The sequence below is a fragment of the Miniopterus schreibersii genome (assembly GCF_964146895.1).
Source record: "Miniopterus schreibersii genome assembly, chromosome: 13".
NCBI classification, from domain to species: domain Eukaryota; kingdom Metazoa; phylum Chordata; class Mammalia; order Chiroptera; family Miniopteridae; genus Miniopterus; species Miniopterus schreibersii.
In genome coordinates this window covers 51,932,047-51,942,871 of record NC_138113.1, presented here as the reverse complement: position 1 = coordinate 51,942,871, position 10,825 = coordinate 51,932,047, and the positions used below count along the sequence as shown (strand labels likewise).

General features: G+C 53.3%; 1 long non-coding RNA gene across 1 annotated transcript; it reads left to right on the top strand.

The window, feature by feature from the left end:
• The first annotated feature begins 1,190 nt into the window (after positions 1-1,190).
• LOC308566458 lies at positions 1,191-7,141 on the top strand. The gene is made up of 3 exons (XR_014000164.1): positions 1,191-1,228; positions 5,001-5,143; positions 7,009-7,141. It is a non-coding gene; the product is annotated as an uncharacterized lncRNA (long non-coding RNA).
• Positions 7,142-10,825: the final 3,684 nt, after the last annotated feature.

Sequence of the window (10,825 nt, the reverse complement as noted above, 5' to 3'; positions counted from 1 at the left end):
TAACCCTCTGCCATTCTGTTATTCCGTAAGGAACCCTGCCGACTTCTGTTACCCATCTGTTTCCTTGCTCTTATGGGAATGTGTGAGAGCAAAGGACTGCATCTTATTTTCTGATTATCGCCAGGACCCACCTAGAGCAGTAGCTTTTCAGTAAGTATTTGCCGAATGAACTGAATGAATTAATCTGCCAGTGGTACTGGGGGGACTGGATTGGGCAGACACTGAATACTATTGTGGAAATCTAGGCAGGCGTGATAAAGACAGGAACTGGAGGGTGGCCTTGGGGTATGAAGAAAAGGAGGAGTGTGTGTGGGGCGGGGATAGTTAGGTTGCAAGAGAGGGATGCTGGTCAGGCTGTGAATGACTGTATATACAGGCCGTATTTCAGATCCAAAATATGATTTCACCATTGGTTTTCCAATGTCTCCCGGTGCCTGGCCCACTCCCTTGTCCCATGATCCCTGCCCCAATTCCTCAGCTCTCACTCTGTCACCTTGAAACAAGTGGCTAAGCTGGAGGTTGCAGACTGACCTTTAGAGGAAAAGTTAGAGTCTCATTAAAGCTACTAAATTGGAGCTGAGATATGATAAAAGTTAAAGCGGTAAAAGGTACCAAGGTGTACTTGGGCATTTGAATTTTTCTTACCTTTCCTCTAGGTTGTATATTATGTTTAGTTTTTAATACGTGATTAATTTTCATGGAGGTGTGGCGTTGGCTGCTAATCCGTGTTTTGGTCATCCAAAGTCCTGGTCATGAAGCCGTAACTCTGGCGTCACTGATTGACTTACTGGAGTTCCTGAATTTGCCAGTAGGGAGCCTAGGAGACCTTAGGAAAAATTATCCAGAACTTGGAAATAAAGACAAAGGATGGCTCCGTGGCCTTTCAGGTCATAGAAGAGGAAACTGCTTCGTGCAGTGTCGCTATCCGGATAGGAGAAATCCCTGGGTGCGTTAGTGGCGGGGTCCACACCACTGAGGCCATCCTTTTATCTCGAGGTGGGTGTGGCAGGAGGGATTGGGGCCACGGCATTCCAGAAAGTGCCTTGTTTGCATTTCCTCGGGTCCAGAGTTGAAACAGCTTTCTGTCCTAAGAACCTTTGGAAGTGGGTCTTGTTTTTCTAAAACTTAACCAAACATTTAAAAAAAAAAATCACCTGTAAGAAAAACTAAACCGAGGGCATGGGCTCTAACTCCAGGTCAGCGAGCTCTAAGTTTCTGTGGCTCTAAGGTGTGTGGCTGGGCCCGAAGATGATGTGGCGCCGGGACAGAAGGGTAGCTCCAAGTGGAGTTTGTTCCGGGAGGAGTGGGCAGGGTTCCTGGTGGGGAGGCTGGCAGCAGGGCCGGAGGGAGTGGACAGGACTGCTGGGCCGGTTACTCCCTGAATTCACAGAGAGACTGATCTGGGAGCGGGTCTGTTCTGAAATTAGGAAAATCATGGAACATGCCACTTGGTGCACATGCCTTCTCTTTCTCAGTATTGTAGCTTTTGAAGGTGTTTGCCTCCTGGGTCTCATTTACGATGCCCCATTTTAGGAGGTGCCTTTACAGGGAGCAGTGCCCGTGGGTGCTTTGTCTCTCACTGTCGTGTTGGTAACCTCGTGGAAAGGTGGGCTTGCTTTTAGCATTGACTCAGCTTGTTTTATATCATTCCTCACCAGGAAACAGCACCTGGTGAGTACAGGGATGGGGATGGGGGCTGTCATTTTGAAATGAGTAGGTGGGCTTACCTGTGCAGGTAGGACACAGCTCCTCGTGTTAACCACAGGGGACCACTTTCTCTCCCCTTCTGCACTCTTCCTGGGCCTGATGCCTGTGTCTATTGTGAGTGTGCTTTTGAAATAGGCAGCGCTACAGAGAGGCCCTTTTACAGCAGAGCAGGTGGGAGCTCTGCTCTGTCGGGCAGGTGAGTTTCAGCAGCTTCGTAACAGGCAGTTAGACATGAGCAGAGCAAGGACAATGGGCCAAGTACAGAAGGTCACCAGGGCGGAAAAACCCGGGTGCCTAGCAAGGGGCAAAAGTGGGCAAACAAGGACCTTGCCCCCAGGGTGGCCTTTCCTCTCCTAGCATGTCGCTGCTCATGCGGTTTGGACCCCCTGACCTTTCCTCCCTGAAAATAACATCTAGGCCTCAGTTGCATTTCAGCTCCAGGCCCAGAAAAGCAGCCTCAGGACCAGCTGCATTGACTAAGGACCCCCTGCCCTGGTGCTGATCGATCAGCAGAGACCATGACCCTGAAAGCACACACCTGGAAAGCTGATGAATATTGTATTGAGATCGTAACCCTGAGACCTCCCCTAAGATTCCCACCTGCAGGAGAGAGATAAATGCCCTCAACACAAAGGTCTGAGCAAGTGCTCTACCCCAGGGAGCACACCCATGCCATTCCCTTCCCCCTCTCCTTTCCCCACGGGCAAATATCTCCTAAACTCTAAGGAGCCCCATGAGACTTGCAACCAGGGGAGCAATGAGCAGCGCAGCTCATCCCGGGCTGACCCCCTGAGCCTGTCTCCAAGGCCCCTTTTCTCTGACTTCCCAGGGAGCCAGAGCAGCCCAGCCTGGGCCTCCTGGTACCTCTTCTGTGCCCCTCCTTGTTGCACTGTCCTAAGTGTGTTTTTGCTGCGGCCAATAAATTCTTGCCTGCTTTGCTGCACTTTGTGTCTTGAAGGAAATCTTTCCCTCAAGAAGACAAGAGCCGAGGTTTCACTGGTAACAGCCTGATTGCCTTGTGGTTACTCCACCCCGAGGCCAGACCACAGTGAGCCTCCCCCTCCCCACCGACCACACCAAAGTGGGGGATGGGCTGAAGGGCACAAAAGAAGAGCTCTGCCCCCACCCACTGAGGGGGGCAGAGGAGCCCTCAGGTGGGGGACTGGTACCGGGCCTGTCTCTGTGGCTTCTGTAAGGGTCGGCGTACATGGCCCGACAGGAAGTCAGGAAGGTCCTGTGCCTCCGTCTGGACAAGGGTCCTGGACAGGCTCTCAGAGGCCATCTGGGAACGGACTGTGTCCCGCCCCCACCACTGAAGATGGCACGTTGTGACCTTGCAGGTGTGACGAGGAGCCCTTCTCCTCCCCACCTAGTGTCCCACCCTCTCACCCACCCACGCAGCCATCCAGCCATCGCGTGAGGTACTTCAGAAGTGAGTCCCCGAGGAAAGGTTTTGGAAGCTGTGGAGCCAGTCAACAGGCAAATGCCTGCATTTTGATAGTCATTTCTCTGTTACTCAGGAGAGAAATGCCTCAGTGGGTAGGGCTCACTGGATGTCCGCTCCATGGTTGGAGGGTGGACTTTTAAGAAGGGCTTATGGCCACGCTGCTGAGCGCCAGCCTTGGATGCCAGGCAGGTGTGGCTGGACACACAATCCTGTGGGCCTCCAGGCTTCATGGGGACAGTGGGAACCATGAGGTCTGCTCCCAGGATTGTGTGGAAAGCAGGGAGCCCTGGGTCGCTCCAGGGAAGGCAGTCACCATTATCACTGTTGTGGAACATGTCAAGGTGACAGGTGAAGGTGACGTGCCTCTGAGGTAGAGCCTAGCAGTGTTTAGAGCTGGGCAATGCCAAGCCTCCCTTTGTGGGAGAGCTGGCCCCCAGGGGGCACTCAGACCTGCCACTCCGGTGTCTCCACAGACAGGCTGGGTTGTGGGGAATGCTGGGCTCCAACTGAAAGTGCCTGCCTTCGCCTCAGCCCAGGGGGGCATGGGAGTGAGGGTTATAGAGAATCTTTCCAGGAAAGGGATTGTGGGGTATCGACTTCCCAGGTCCTTTCTGAACTAAAAATGTGTCACACAGCCCGCAGGTGTGACCCCATCGCAGATCCTGCGAATCCCACTGCCTCCCAGGTTCTGGGAAGTGATGCAGTGGGGGCGCCCAGCATTTAGCAAAGCTGTGGAAATAGCTTCATTTACTGTATACTGTTCGAAAGGCAGATCGAAGATCTTCATGACAGATTGATAAGAAAGCAAGGCGTGGAGTGATACGTGTAACAAGCTTTTATTACCGATGTATGCAAACATATAAAGTTCTGGAGGCTGCACACTAACTCTTGGACAAAGATTGAGTGTGAAGGAGACCACCCCCCAGCACTTTCAGATATTCTTGAAAACCCAATTTATTATCTAATACATGCAGAATATATGCATTATCCCTACCTGCCATCCGAAATTCCTCAGAAAACACAAAGCCAGTCCTGCACTGAAACCTTGGGTTGGCCCTGGCAGAACAGGGCATTTTCTGAGACTGTCTGTGTTCTGCCCGTAGCTGTTAGTCCCAGCAACTCAGCTCTGAGTCCCCCTTCCCGTTATCACTCCTGGCTGATTCCCTTTGTCATCACGGTCCGGCTCTGTGATGGGCAATTCGTCTCGTCAAGCTTCAGTTTCACAAAATCATCTTTCCTAAAAACATGTTAGCAAAGCCCCTTTGGAGAACATTTTCCACAATGCAGGGGAAAGCGGCTGGATCAATACAAACTCAAAGAAAGTCAGAAGATCTCACGATGCTTTTAGTAAACCCCCCCCCCTTTTTTTCTGATGCTTTTTCACGATAAGCTTCCTTTGTTTTTAACTGTGCACTGCCATTTTCTCACTTACTTTGATTTTTTAAAAACATCAAGGTACCAGATTAACGTTCTGAACACAGAAGTTTCTTGAAGTGGTCCCGTCCCTCAGCTGCTCCCTATTGATAGGTGGCCACGCCAGGGTCTTCTGTGGAGGACGGGAAGCTTCGGATGCAGTTAGAGCCTCGGGAAATGTTCGAATGTCCAAATCTCTCCCCGAGGGTGCTGCTGACGCTCGGCATGGGAGCCGCTGCCGGCTCCGCAGGCCTCCACACACCGCCCGCGGCTGCCTTCTGCTCCCGGATTCTGCCCGGAGCCATCAGCTAATTAATTCCTAAGACACTAGGTGGGAGAAGGAGACTGAGATCCAGCAACACAGCCCTGCCCGGGCCACTCAGGGGTCTGGGTGGTGCCTGGGTGCGTTCTCAGTACCCTCTTCCTCTGCCAGCGGGCCTGTCCTGCCTTCCCTCAGGCCGTCATCCCCGGCTGCCATGTAGGCTCTCGCCACCTCCACCTCCCTCCGCCTGTTGGATGTCCATGTCTGCAGGCAGCTGGGACCGTGGATCAGCTCAGCCTACGGGACTACTGCAGGTATGCATGTGCCCTAGACTGTCTCTGTCGCCTTTGTGAGTTTGCACAAGCAAGAACTTACCTATTACTTGAATATTTAATAAGTAGACAGAAAGAAAGCACTCGTAGAATAGAGAATACTCAGCAGGCCCAGCAGAGGGCCATGGTCCCCTCGGGGAGCCCTGTTCATCCCAGAGCTGGCCTCTGGTGTGTGGGAAGGCTCCAGCCTTTCGCTCACTGTGGGGACACTGGGCTGGCACCCACTGAGGAGCTAAGGCTCGTTTTTCAAAGTGACTGGCTGCTGTCCAGTATCTTAGAGCCATGCTGAGGAGCCACAGGGAGGTTATTCCTTAAGGCAGCTCTCCCTTTCCTCTGGGACTCATCCATCTAACTAGGTGGCCTGAGAACCTAGGGAAAGCATGGGACCTTCTACAATGAAGATGCATGGGCCTGGGCCTGAGTTAGGGGCTCATCTTAGGGAAGTGCTGGCTCCTTGAGGGATCAGCTCTGCCATCTGCCCTCCTTCACTCAGGGACTTGGAACCCTGAGCCTCAAGCAAGAGAAAGTGGGCAGGAGTGCTCAGGGTGAAGGCAGGCACAGTCCTGGGCCCCAAGGGTGGCTTGGGATGCAGGGGGATGACTGTTGGCAGGGCTCCAGGAGCATTGTGGGGGCCAAGAGCACTGGCAGGGGCCTTAGATGGCTGAAGGACCCCAGGCATTTCCTACCACACACAGTCATTTCTGCTAAACCTCCCAAACCAGCCAATGCAACTAGTCAGCTGAGCAGAACACATTACAGCTGGGGCCAGACACTGAGAGTCAGTGTCTGCCCCCGGCCTTCCTTTCTCCACGGGTGCTCCCCCTCCTGCCTGAGCAGCTGGTGCATCGGGAGACTGGATACAGTTGGTTTTGCACATAAAGCCTAGCAGGGGCTCTGCTGATGTTTTGGCGAAAAAGGCCTGGAAAGCTCCTTGCATGGCTCACTTCCATTCCCAGTTATGTGGCTGACATTTTGGGGTGATGAACCTTTGGGGAGCTGCCACTCCAGCTCAGACCTGGCTCTGTGTTGAACTGGGCATTAGGCCGGTCCCATGTCCACTCCACATCGGGGTGAGGCTGTCTGCTGTGAAGTTTGGGACAGTTTCCAGGACCTGGGACTTGGACTCAGCCTGGCTGCCCTCAAATTCTAGTCCTGCATTTATTGCTGGGTGCCACAGGCAGTGTCCTCACCCCCTGGCACTCGGGTTCCTTGTTGGTAGAGGGGTAATAGTAGAAGCCCCTTACGGGGTCATGAGGACAAAATGAGATCAGTGTTGCAGCGTTGGGCTCAGCACCGGGTGCACTGAGGTCTGTGGAGTCATCAGCTCTAATGGGGTCAATGCAGGCCGGGGAGGGTGCGCTTCTGGCCCACGTGAGCAGAGCTGTCTCTCAGTTGCCCCTTTCCCCACATCGCAATCCACGGGCTTTTCCTTCAAGGCTTTGAAGTGTGTTTTGTATGATTAGGGAACTGGGTAAGATGAATCACAGTGATGACACATGATTAAACACAGTGGGACAGATGTGCCATGTCGCCATTCGTCCTTCCTGTCACCTCTCCAGTGACTGCACTCTGCTTTCCGCCCATGGGTGCAGGGACTAGGAAGGACTCAGAGTCCTCAGTGAGGCTGCAGGGGGGCCAAGGTCCTCCCGGGGGCAGGTTTGTGCTTGACAGTCACCGGTGGTCAGCCTGGGCAGGGGTGGGAGTTAGGACTCAGAATGCACGTGATCTGAGCCTGCATTGGGGGTGAGGTTTTCTTTTCCTGGAAAGTTCTTTCCCAGTCTTAGGAGGGGTTGAAGACTTTGTCCACGTTTCCCTCAAGCTGACTCACCTGTGGTTTCTGTTCCCAGAGCTTCCTCGGCTGTGTTTCGGTTTGAGGCAGTTGTGTGTACCCTGCTGCTCCCACGTCTGAGCTGGGCCCCGCCTGGCCCCTTCACCAACCCTGACCTTCCAAGAAAACCTTCTGGGCCTGCGGTGTGTGGCTTTCCAGCGGTTGGGGGGGAGGGGGGGAAGACAGTGATGTGTTATTTTGCATCATGTTTTGAACATTTTTAGTTCAATAAAAACAATAACACAGAGAACCACACCCACCCCCCCTTTTAGAAACACCTCCTGGCCTTGTGAACTCAGCTGGCATGACCCCTGCTCCAGCCTCTGCCCTGCAACCTGCCCTCTCTTGTGCTTGGACACATCTGATGGCTCTAAGTCCTTCCTTCTCCTGGCAGGGCTGGCTTTTTATGCTTTCCTTTGTATTAGCTTATGGCAGATCACCCCAATCTGATGGTGAGCTCCAAGGACAGGGATTGAACCCCGACCTTTCCTAAATATTTTTGTAAAAGGGAATCATACTCACCAAAAATGAAAGTAATACAAACACAGGATCTAGCCCCCAAGAGACGACACTGCCCACAGGGCTGTGATATCCATCTGGTTTGTTCTCTCTTACCTGGGCCAGGTGATGTCTCTATACCTGGGCCAGATGATGTCTCTATACCTACCTGGGCCAGGTGATGTTGCTATGCCTGGACCAGGTGATATGTGCATAGTTGTTATGCAAACAGGATCACACACTAGGCCATCGCTGGAACAGCCCAGCACAGTACTTCTTCATCATTTCTTTCTCACTTCTTTTCCTTCCTGACCCTGGGCAGAGTATCTAGTATTTTGTAAGAAGCTCTTTCTAACAACTTGATTGATGTCCAGGACTGATTATTCAACAGATGTTTTGAGTCAGGATGACAAGTGGTTAAGAACACAGGCTCGGTAGACAAACTTCCAGGATTTGGAGCCTGACTACACCTGTGTGACCCAGGCAAGGACATAAACTCTCCATCCCTCAATTTCCTCACTGTAAAATGGGGATTAATAATAGGGCCTCCCTCATACATTTGTGCTAGTGCCCGACGCCTCTGCACAGCACCCGATGCCTCTGCACAGCACCCGGCATGTGCCACTTGATGGAGTTATATGAATAAATGTGGGAGTGGAGGCCGCAGCAGATTTCTCTCATGCAATCCCAGTGAGGGCCGTGGGATAGAAGGCAGCTCAGGACTTCCATCCATGTGACACTGAGGAAGGCACTTCATCCCATCCGGAGGGCCAGGGACCATCCCCCTGCAGGGGTGCACCCAGCTTCCTCATGCCCAGTTCACACAGAGATAATAGTGCCACACTCACGGGGGCACTGCTGGGCCGAGGCTGCTCGTGGCTGAAGGTGACCAGCTGGGTGGCCTTCTCCAGCACCCTGGTCTTGCCCTTCGCAGTCTCCGTGGGGTAGGGGTAGGCACGCTGGTGGGGAGCTGCTGGTGTGTGTCACACCTGCACATCTGGGTGGCAGTCCTCCTGGCCCTGGCCCTCTGCTTCTTTTGTTGTGGGTCCTTGACTTCAGTCCAGCAATCTCTTCTCCTCCTGTCCCCTCACCTTCCTGGTGGGTGGTTCTGAGTCCAAGAGCTGCTTTGGAAGCATCGAAGAGCTGAGAACTCGATTCCTGACCACCCAAGATCACAATTCCTTTTGTTTTCTGGTCCAGATAAGAGGAAGGAGATGGCAAGAGGACAGACTCCATGGTTCTTTATACCCAGAAAATTTTTTTAAAAAGTTCTCACCAACCAGCCTTCTTGTGAGGGTGCCAAACAGGACCCTCTCTTTCAGGGCTGGCCCTGGGTCCTGGTCCGCGGCAGGAGGGCTTCATCTGTCTCCGTCTTACAGTGGGCCATTGAGGGGAGTGACAGAGGCATTCCCCAAGTGGGAATGAGCAGGTCTCCACAATGGTTTCAAAAACATACTATTTGGTTAGATTCTCTTTCTGTCAGCTCCTAATGGATGAATCATCTCATAAACCAATACTAAGGTGAGTCATTCCAACCAACACATGTTCAATACCTCTGTCAGCATGGGGACACGTGGTTGACAGCTCAGTCACACTTACCTGCACAGCTCTGGGTTTGGGGTGATCTGGAAGGGCTGCTGCCTGGAACAGGTGGAGTGTTGGGAGGTTACCTGGGTGCGGGGAGCAGGCAGAACGCCCAAGTCAGGTGCATTGGGGGAGTACCCAGGACATCATGAGACCTTCGGCAAGTTCTTCCACCTGCTAGCTTCTTTCCTCTTTAACATGATGAACAGTGAATTGTGTTCCAGATGCTAGGAGGTGTCTCACTGAGCAGGACCCTTAGTCAAGTGCGGGTGGCAAACACTGACTCTCCGTGTCTTTCCTTTAGTTACAAAGCTCACGCATATCACAGGCTGGCGGATGCCTGCAGGGAGAGGGCTGCTCAGGGTGTTCAGCCAGAATTTCTCTCGATATCTGACCACGAAACCCCCTTTCTGTGGCCATGGTGGTGACGAAGGGTATGGTTTGGGAAATGTTGGTTTAGGTGTTTTTCCTGCTCTTAAGCCTGTGCTGTGAGAATCGGCGCCTGCCCAGCCCACGCCAGTGACCGAGGCCTGAGCGAGCCGCTGCTCACCTGCTTTAGGATGGGAAGCTCTGGGGATCGGCCTCCCCGGCACGTCTTCCAGCACCCCGGGTCCCAAACCTGCCCCTGGAGTCCTCACAGGCTCCTGGGGTGTGGAGCACACAGAGATGGCCACAGTCATTTTCTCCCCAATCAAGTCTTGCATGCCCCCATGACCCTGGGCCTCTCAGTACTCTTTCCACACTTCCCATGTTCCCCTGCCAGGCTCTCCAGAGCGTCCCTGCAGGCCCTGGCCCCCCTGTGCCCCCCGCTGCCCCACCTCCTCCCCGCCACCCCGTCGTGCTCTCAGGAGAACAGGTTTCTGCATTCCTCCCTCCCCACCTGCTTCCTCTGCTCAGCTCCAAGTGGAAACCAAATTTCCTGAAATCATTAATGGTTACACCCTCAGGCTTATTACTTTCTATTTCTTTAAACAAAGTTTGTTTTTTTTGGGTAATTTATATGATTATCTAACCACTATGCTGTATACCTAAAACTAATACAAAATAATATTAAACGTAAACTGTAGCTGAAAAATTAAAGAACAAGAAAAAAGTTGTTTTTTGAAAATCAAAATAAGTTGGAGTAATGTAGCGTTTTCACTCTTCGAAGCCCTCACTCGGGATCTCACATGATTGTCTCAAGTCCCCCAGTTGGGAAGGGCGGTGATCGGAGGGGTGTGTGCACACCCTGCGGCCCAGGGGCAGGAGAGGCCACGGCTGCAGGAGTTCCGAGTGGCTTTCCTTCAGGCCCCTGCATGGGTGGCCTGGCCGGCTCCATAGACACCCAGTGAGCGTTTGGGCCAACTTGGGCTGGCCGCACGCTGGATCCTCTGCTTGCACAGGCTCAGGCCTGCAGGCGGAACGTCCCTTGGGTGCGCTGGCTTCTGCAGCAGGAGCAGGGCCTCCTTGCACTGCTGTCTGTCGATGTTTGGTGTGGAGTCTGCAGACAGATTCTCTGGCCTGTATCAAGGAGCAAGCGTATTATGCAACCGTTTGAAGGGGGAGTGCAGGAAGCGAGATGGGCGAGCCTGAGGGGCTTGGGTGACGATGCAGAGTTGCAGGCAGCCCTGCCAGGGGTAGGTCTTCAGAGCTGCTTAGTTCTAACCAGGGAGGACAGACCGGTCCCCTCCGTGGGGCACGGGTTCGTCAGCCTGGCCTCCTCTCCTCCACCCGCACCAGCACCCGCGTGGGCCTGCCCATCGCTCAGAGCTGTC